We start from the raw sequence: 9,320 nt of genomic DNA, 5'->3' as shown, positions 1-9,320 counted from the left end.
CAAGATGGCGGACTCTTAAACGGGTGAGGAATACACTTTAAATGTAAATGTTTTTGGTTTCAACTCAATGGAATAGCTAGCGCTACACATGTTTAAAAAAAACGACAGGGGCCTTGAAACAAATTATCTTTAAAATAATAGGTTAAGTTATTTGACGTTAGTTATGCTAGCTAGTTAGCCCACTAGCTACCTGTTACGAAGCGACAGGAGCGGCTTTTGGTGACGCAAGGGTAGACCAGACCGTCTCATTTCACTTCGGCTTATACGGCCTACGCAGGCTATAAATGACTCGTCCGCTGTAGAGCTCGTCCTTTGAAGGATGCCGCCCCTGAATTGGGACACAGCTATGGAGTGCCTCTTGTCCCATCAGGTTACTTGGTCGAAAAATTACTGTTGTGTAATATTTATTAATGTATGTATATATGCTATTGTCAATAACTTATATTACTTTAATGTTATGGTGATCAATAACAGTAGTGGTGGCTGTAACAGTAGACAGAAAGTAATGATGTGGAGCCTTTTTTGTTGTTGTTCACATTCACTTGCATGGTAGAAGGAGTCTAAAGGGTGCAGGTCTCTGGCCAAGTACACATAAAGTAAAGTACAACAATGTGCATAAAGAACACAGGCCTGTACAAAGTGCATTTGTTCCTGTTTGTTGCCCTCTAGTGGCACACAGAGTCCAACTGTGCCATAGAGCAGGTTTCAGTAAATCTGCACTGGCTGTGCTGAATAGAAGGACATTTGCAGAGAAGCTGCTCAGTATCTTCTGCCAAATGAGGTTGGAACTGTGCAGAGAGGCAGCGTGTTTGGCTCCGTTTAAATTTGTTTGGTGCTTTTGTCGAAAGATGCTGTTATCCTGCAGAATCAACTGAACAGAAAGACTGAATACATGTTGACAAAATGCAGGACTCTCCTGCCAAAGTCCGGCCCTGGGACGGAGTTGTGATTCAGCGCACAGAGCTATAACATAACATAATTCCCTGGCTTACATCATATCTCCTCATACTATATTTTGGGGATTTTTGAAATTTAGACTAGAGACGAGCTGTTACATTCTGTTTCATCACTCTTTAATGAAAGAAACAACATTTTTCATTTGAGTCCTGCAAAGAGAAAAAGTGAAACCGCTCTGAATTTACAAAAAGAAGCTGTGTCTTTATGTGGTGCTGGTGTGCTTCTGAGATGATGCAAGGCATCCCTCCATTCAGTGTCATTAGTGCTCTGGGATTTAATATAAGTACAGAGTGAGTCATGTGACTTATTCGTAGTTATGAATAAAATTATTCATCTTCACAGATCCAAACTTAACTCCATTTAATCACATGGAAATGTGACGTGTGATTATTTTGCATATGGGTGTGTGAATGACAAAGTGTGTTTGACAATGAGGCATCATTTATCCTGCTGCTGATGCTGTCAGGCTGATAAATGGTTTACTTCATTGTCATGATGAATATAAGCCTGCTGAAATGATCAGGTGCATGCAAAGACTGTTTTACTGCTTTGACACTGTCACCTGTTCAATGTGCACAAATCTTACTCTACATTTCAGTATTAAATGGTAGAAGTACTGATACAACATGTAAAATACTCTGTTGCAAGTAAAGTAATGCAATCAAAATCTTAAGTAGAAAAACAACAACATATATTGACGTTCTGCAGTAGAATGACTGTTTTGATCATTTATACAACAGTAAGTTCCAACCAAGTAATGTGGTTGGACAAGGGGCGTTCCATAAGTGCTGATATAGAGAACAACATCACCAGGACTTTTCACTCTGTGTATCACTCCACCTCAGCCAGGTGTTCTGAATACTGTTAATTAACACTACAGCAGACTGTGTATGTCTACATTGATCAAGCTGGTGCCTCTGAATCACACAGCAGACTCTTACTTCACTGGTTGATGATCAATTTAAACAGATAAATGTTCATGATGAAAACAGCTGATCTGTGGTAACCTGTAGACACAGAGTGCAGGAGAATGTTTGGGTTGCTTGGCAACAACATTCAAGTCGTGGAACTAGTTGAGGTGGTGGAGCAAAAAATAAGCTGTTGTTGATTGTTACTTTTAACTACTACTTGCTGCTTGTATAACTGTTGTATAAAAAGCGAAATCACACTCGAGGTTGTGATGAATATCAGCACGGCTGTGATGTCCTTGTTGAGCTATAGTTGAGTATGTATTTTACAAACTGTATAGTAAGGTAGGTTGGTCCAGTGGTCTTCAACTAGGGGATCAAGGCCCTCATAAGGGTCCTGGGCTGAATCTGAGGGGTCATGAGATGTTAAAGTAGAGAGCAAAGAAGAAAAGTTTTGATGAACAGATTTGTATTCACTTTTGGATTTTTCTTTGATCTTTGCTGTTGTGTGTGAAATACTGGATAATTTAATCTATTTGGCATTTGATAGTTCTTTGAAATCGGAGGAGTTTTAAGGGGGAAACCTCTCTTTGGTGGAACTATTACAAACTCGTGACAGTGGGCCCAAGGTGACAAGTAAGACTTTATAAGCCAAATGTGTGGGAAACACTGGTTTCATCTTCATGAGGTGTTTGAAATTATGAAGTTATGATTTATTTTTGGTTTGTAAAATCTTAATCCGAAAAGTAGCTTGTCAGTGAGAAATGTAAGGGGAAAGAGTACAACATTAATAAAATGGATATATACAATTTCTCATACTGAAAGCTCTGCTTACGTACATAGAATAAATAGTAATAAATGTACTGTTTACATTGCTGCTTTAGATTCAGATGTTCAGTTTTATACTAAATTGTATACTTATAATACTTAGCCCCTATACTACCAGGGGCGGATGGAGCATATAAGTATCACTACATACATCAATCAAACAAAAACTAGGGCATATAAGATTCTTTTGTTGGACTGTTTGGATCCCTATTGACATTCCAGCAGGCACTGCTCCCCGGGCTCTTTAGTTCTTTTGGGTCATCCAATTAACCAGTATATTTTGGGAAAGTAACGGGAAGCCAAAGCACCCACAGGAAACACAGGACAAACACGTCTAACCTCCCCACAGGAACGACCAGAGCTGAGAATTGAACGATTTCTGGCAGGACGGAGACATCATCAAATCGCTACAAACACACAGTACCTTACTCTAAACTGACAACCCTTTCTTTTTTCTTATATATTTATGAATCTGAAAACTTTCCTAAAAGGAGATAAGACGGTCAGGTTAAGCCATCTGTGATATAATCAAGTGCAGTAGCTTCCATCTGTGTGTTACCAACTGTAACATGTCTTGATCAAACTTTGCATTAGTGCATTGGTGGTTTGAATGAAAGTTAATGTGCTCTCTAACATGCGCACACAAGTGTCGTACATATGTGTGCAACTCTGCATGCAAGGACACACGCGCGCACACTAATGCGGGTACAGTACCCTCAAATATCATCTCATTAATGGAAAGACGGCTCTGATGAGAACTCATCTGCATATCATTATCATCCCATTACTGTGCTTTTCCAATCAGTTACTGAATTAGCATTTGGATTAGAACCCTGCAATCATTCAGCGACCTTTCCAAAAACTGCATTATAATGTTTCACTAATGAACATATGCTGCAAATGTGCTTGTTCTGACTGTTTTTGATTCATCAGATATAACACTGCAAGACCTGAGCGAGTGCAAGGAAGTCGGTGATTTCAATTAGCGAATGGTCTGGGTTATCTGACATCCTCTTTTTTTGACCTGACTTATGAGTATTTTATGATGCTAAATGAGACCAAATGGTTAGAAGTGACTGTAATTTAACACTAAATGCACTCAGCTTGCTGATTTTGTCACCCCAGGGCAGAGGAAATCAAATAACAGGGAAAAATAACATTTTGGAGAGTCCAAACACAGGTGGTATTAAGTATCACTTCAGCATCCAGCAGAGGAGCCTGTTTAGTCAACATGACCTGTTTTCCTCCATTGGAGGGCACACTTGAATAAGCAGTGGCAGTGAAGTGAGCCTGAGCCGTTCCATGTACACTGTGATCCTTTTACAGTACAGCGTCCACACACAGTTTTAACACACGCATTCCCCAGATTTGTGGCTCACCCCCCAGCTGGCATCGCTCCCAGAAATGTCCTCGCATTGCCTTTAGTGTGAAGAACATTATGAAAAAATGCTCTTTATTTGAATTATTATGTTTCAAACGACTGTTGTCCCACAAGTGTCTCATTCATAACTTAGTTTGACAGCCGTTGCTCCTATGAATGCTTGTTGGCCTCTTTGTAGTCCAGCAGAGGGTCACCCTACTGCTGCTCTACTTACAGTTCTTTCATGTAACTTTTTATCATTTATAAGCTTGTAGTATTTTATATAAAGTTAAGTGCTAAAAATAGTAGACCCACTGCACAAGTAGAAAAGTCTTAACACCAGTGAATCAACTCAGTGACGTCACCGCAATGTCAATCTGATGTTAGCTGACGTTAGCTAAAGTTAGCCACTGTAAGCTACATGTCCACCACATCAAGCCAAGCCGAGACGAGAGTGTTTTAATGCTTATGAATGATTTAACTTTCCATTTGTCAAGTTAGGAGTTGTTGGCTTTTCCCCGGAGAGCTTACGGCGGACCACATGAGAAGACCGGTTATATTATGTTTCCCGGTACGCGTCATTCATCCGCCGTTCTCTCATCTTGCGAGGGAGTGGCAATAACAAACAACTGCATGCAGTCACCACCACATAAAGAACCTCCTCTGTGGGAAACACAAAGTGAAACTAGCTCATTCACCAGCTAATTAATCAGCCACAGACACAGACTGTGGCACAGATAGCTTTGATAGCTTGACGTTTGCCAACCCCTTGCTCCTCTCCAGCGCCTCCCTCTCATCCAAATATGGTCGCTTGGCTCCAGAAAACCAACATAGCGGCGGCCATATTTCGGCTTCATTTACGCAGTCGAGAAACCATTGGGTGATGTCGCGGTGGCTACGTCCATTATTTATACAGTCTATGGTTCTCTCATGTTGTAAAGCATACATATCTTTCCTCTAATCGTTGGGAAAGGCATTAAAAGGTGACGTATTTATTGCTCCTGCTAAAGAGCAGAAAAGAGAATAATGAAACCTCAGTGAGGCATGTTAGCTTTTTATTGTTGATAGTGTTTTTTTTTAAGCAGCTTGAGCTTTTCTTCAGCTTTTTGCTGTTTCTATTATGATAATGTCTCAAACTGTTAAATGATGAAAGCACTACTAAATTAAAGTGAGCGCTCAATTAAAAATGTAAAACCCATGTCTCTGACTGTCTAAACAGTGAACCACTGAAGGAGTCTCTCTCATAAATGCTAACCATTTAGCACTTGGCCTGTCCCTCTGTTGCAAACACTTTCTCTGTCTCGCACTCGCACACGCTCAAAACGCGGTTGCACACCACTCCATGACTTGTTTGTTTGCTTCATGTTTCAACCTTTTCCAGGTGTGGACGAGCTGCATCCCAGGCGGTGGATAAATTCTTAATGACATGACTTGACCTTTGTTTTCTCACAAACTCTGCCAGCTTACCAGACTTTTACAACAAAAATGACTTCTGCGATGACTCCTCGTTCACTTAGTGGAGAGGCAATTAATTACAACAGAAACCTGAACATCAGGGTGACTCTTTGTCTTTACTGCCAGTTCCTCTTTTTCTCTGTTAGTACTCGTTCTGGATCTCTTTCTGCAGTCTTCCTCTTGTTAACCTCTTCCCTTCCTTTCACTCACACCCTCTCTCTCCGTGCTCTCACACCCCCTCCCTCCCTCTTCCTCCTGCCAGGATTTTCTCTGTATTCCCTTTGATCTTCCTCCTCCTCCCCTCTCCTCCTCGCCCTGTTGAGGCTCTTCACCAACTTTAATTGAGCAACTTAGAGATCAGTGGCTGATGCCATCGTGAACAGTCACTCACAGGTGAAACCACAGTTCATCTTACTTTGCATAAATATGCCGCTGTGTGTGTGTGTGTGTGTGTGTGTGTGTGAAACATATTAAATACCAGCAGAGGTATTTGCATATTTATGCTTATACTTTTCAAATTGGTATGCACATACATTCACCAGTGTTTGTGTGTGAAAATGTCAAGGATGGGGATCGGAATGTAAAAATATATATATAAAGAAGTGGTGCCTGCTAATTGTGTTGCTGTGCATGCTCCGCTCTTGCACTAGCTGTAGTTCCTGGCTGTTTAGCCGCTCTTTGATCAGCAGATAGTGAGATGGTGGGGAAGCTGGTGGTGCTGGCTTCCCCGCCCGGTTGGCTCCACTACACAATCTCCAAACAGTGCGTATGTGTGTGTCAGTGTATGCGTGTGTCGGTGTGTGTGAGAGAAAAGAGTAAAAGAAAGGCAGAAAAAGCGAGAGGACGAGGTTTATCAGCCAAGAAATTTGCTTTTGGTGAAAGAGAGGGAAAGAGCGTGTAAGAGAATGGGAGATGAGTTAGGTGAGGCAGGGAACTAGCCAGATTTGGAGGAGTAATGAAGGAGTGCAAACAGCTTTTACTGGATGCCTGGCAGGCTTCTCTCTGATGTTTGTCCTGCGAGTGTGCACTTCTAAACATTACCACCAGCCTCTGCTGCTTCACCGCCAAGTTATGATCTCTCGGCTCTTTGTCAGAGATTGTTGCCACATCTGTCGACGAGTTTGTACGGCAGAAAACAACATATTGATGAAAAAAAAATTGCACTTAGCTTCCCTTTTGCATGTTCAATCAACACACAGCAAGTGCAACACATTAGGCTGCATTGCCAGAGTCTTTGCCAAAATTCAGCAAGAAAAAAGGACCCGAGAGACTGAACTTGAAATATGAGGCAGACCAAATCAGCTGTCGTTTTTCTTCTCTTTTTTATTATCTTGCAGGATTAGAAATATAGCTGTTATGTCCGAAAGAAGAACCGATACCAAAATTAAAATAGCCCTCTTATTCAAATCAATAAAGCTGTCCTCACACTTATTGGACTAACCCAGGTAATCCTGTTTTCTGATATTCCCCGTCAGAGCAGATCTACATTCTGCGCCATGTCTCTTGTCCTCCAGTCAATAACATTCAGTCGGCCTCGCCGCGGATGACATTAACAGATAAGAAAGACTCTCATTTATGGACAAATGTGTTCACATAGATTTCCCATACAATCCATCTATAGCACGTTGTCGAGAGGCTGCCTCTCATATTAGCGGCCATGAATCAACTCAGTTTATCGACACGTGCAGTAATACAAGAGGAGCTGTGTAATCAGCATGTACAGTACAGGCTGTGATTTGTTACTGCTCCTATAAATAAAGATGTTATGTCTGTTACACCGGAGCTGTAGGTTGCAAGACGGAGAAATAACACCTTGAATATTGATTAGTCCATATTGGATTACACCAAACATTAATGAAATGTGCTGCAAAACTGCCCCACCTTTCCACCTATAACTTAAACAGGACTCTGTGATTTTTCACAGATTACCAGGGCTTGTTCGTCTTTGATGTGAGCCATGGGAAAATTAATTTGGGTTCTGCCCTCATGGCAGAAACTCTCCTTTTAAAGAACAGGCCTCGAAGGAGCAGTTGCTGCATTAAGCGAGTATTTCCTTGCATTTTCACAGGGCTGCAGCAGTGTCCCTCTGTGTGAAGAGCAAAAGCCCGCAAAATATCCTGAACAACATCCCTCAGTGAAGAAAAGAAGGGTCAAGAGGCAGCCAATGGAAGCTGTCACACTGGATGTGAAGTAAAGCAGAGGCTTCTACATACATATCAAAGATACCCCACATGACAAGGGATACAACACTCAACATGTGCTTACACTCTTCCGGGTATCTTCAGTGAGCTGAATTTACTAACCCGTGTTTGATCCAGTGTCTAATTAATTCCTTAAGTTCTTGTGTTTATAGCAGGGGAGGGGGTGAGGGTATACGGTATGTAAGGAGAGGGGATCCGTCTTTGAAGTGCTGTTTCTGCAAATCTCTAGAGGACGACCGAGCCCGAGGCTGGACTCAGGCTGTGGGGAGAGAAGCAACAACCACTGTTCCACTGTGGGGGCCAAAATCGGGGCTTAACACGACCACATTTTTTACTCTAAATTATCTGTTTATCTGAAACAATATGTCCCATCAGAAATGTAATGTCTTGGTGACAAAAGGTCAACAGAGAAAAGACTTAAAGTTTGCTTTGATTGAGGCTGCGAGGCAAATAACAGCTATGCCCCGGCACAGGAATATGGGCACTTAGCAGCTCTGAAAAATGAGAGTGCAATCCTCTGCGGTAAACCCCTCCCTGCGCCTAACTAGCTAATGAACTATCAGCTATCTATCTTCATTCCACCCAGGGCCCACTTGTCCTTCCCTGCAGACAGAAGCTACTTCTTGGCAGGTCCTGCTTTGGGGAATCCAAACCTCCTGGCACTAAAGTAAAGTGTGGCATTCTTCTGAAAGTCATTTTGAGGTGAAAAACACATTTCAGTGATAGTTCTGTTGTTGTAAACAGCATCATCAATATAAGTGAACATGAAACAACCCCATTCCACGGATAGAATGGACAGTTATTATCATCTGTGATATTAGCAAAATACCAAATCTTAGGTTTCTTCATTCATAAGAAATTCCAGACTTTTGTGAAGTAAATGCTCGAGGTTGATGTTACACTGATTTATCATGAATATAGCCTACCCCACTACATATGAGAGAACCTCTGTGCTCTTTTCGGTGGACTTGTTAAGTGTAATCTGTTTATGTCTACAAATCAAGACCAATAAGATACACTGCATGCTCCCAGACATCCTAAACATCTGACTGACATTACTCAGTAATGTCAAGTTCAGGTGCCAATGTTTGAAAAAAAAAAAAAATGTATACATATATATGTACCCTTTTAACATTTACACATACAGGTGGAGATAACTTTTAATAAATATCAGGGAGGAGGGTGCACAAGCACCGAATGTCTGTAAGAGGAGCAAACAGCAATCAAAAAGGGCATCACTTTCTTAAAATAGTATCACCAGCAGCTCTAGCACATATTGGCGTAAGCTAGAAATGTACTTTTGCTGCGCCAGTATGCACTTTAACACACCTAGAGTTAGTGTGTTAACATGCACAATAAAAACCAAACGCGGGTATTTTGATTGGTAGATAGTATTTCATATTACTATTTTGGTGTATTAGTGAGTCATGTCAGTGAGCCAGCATGCACAATGACAGGGCCCTAGAACATGCACCTGAAATGAATGCAGCCAAAACTGTTATTAGTTATTAGTCACACCTCTGTCTAATGAGTCAAAACAAGAACGGCTTTTATGCATATTGAAAGTTAAGGATTAGCATGATACTTTGCATGTTATCAGGCTGTTCCAGA

This window comes from Semicossyphus pulcher, unplaced genomic scaffold (genome assembly GCF_022749685.1).
Source record: "Semicossyphus pulcher isolate SPU_LCO1_2020_fin unplaced genomic scaffold, fSemPul1.0.p SCAF_1, whole genome shotgun sequence".
Classification (NCBI taxonomy): Eukaryota; Metazoa; Chordata; class Actinopteri; order Labriformes; family Labridae; genus Semicossyphus; species Semicossyphus pulcher.
The sequence above is the reverse complement of the archived record's forward strand: the minus strand, read 5'-3'. Positions refer to the sequence as shown.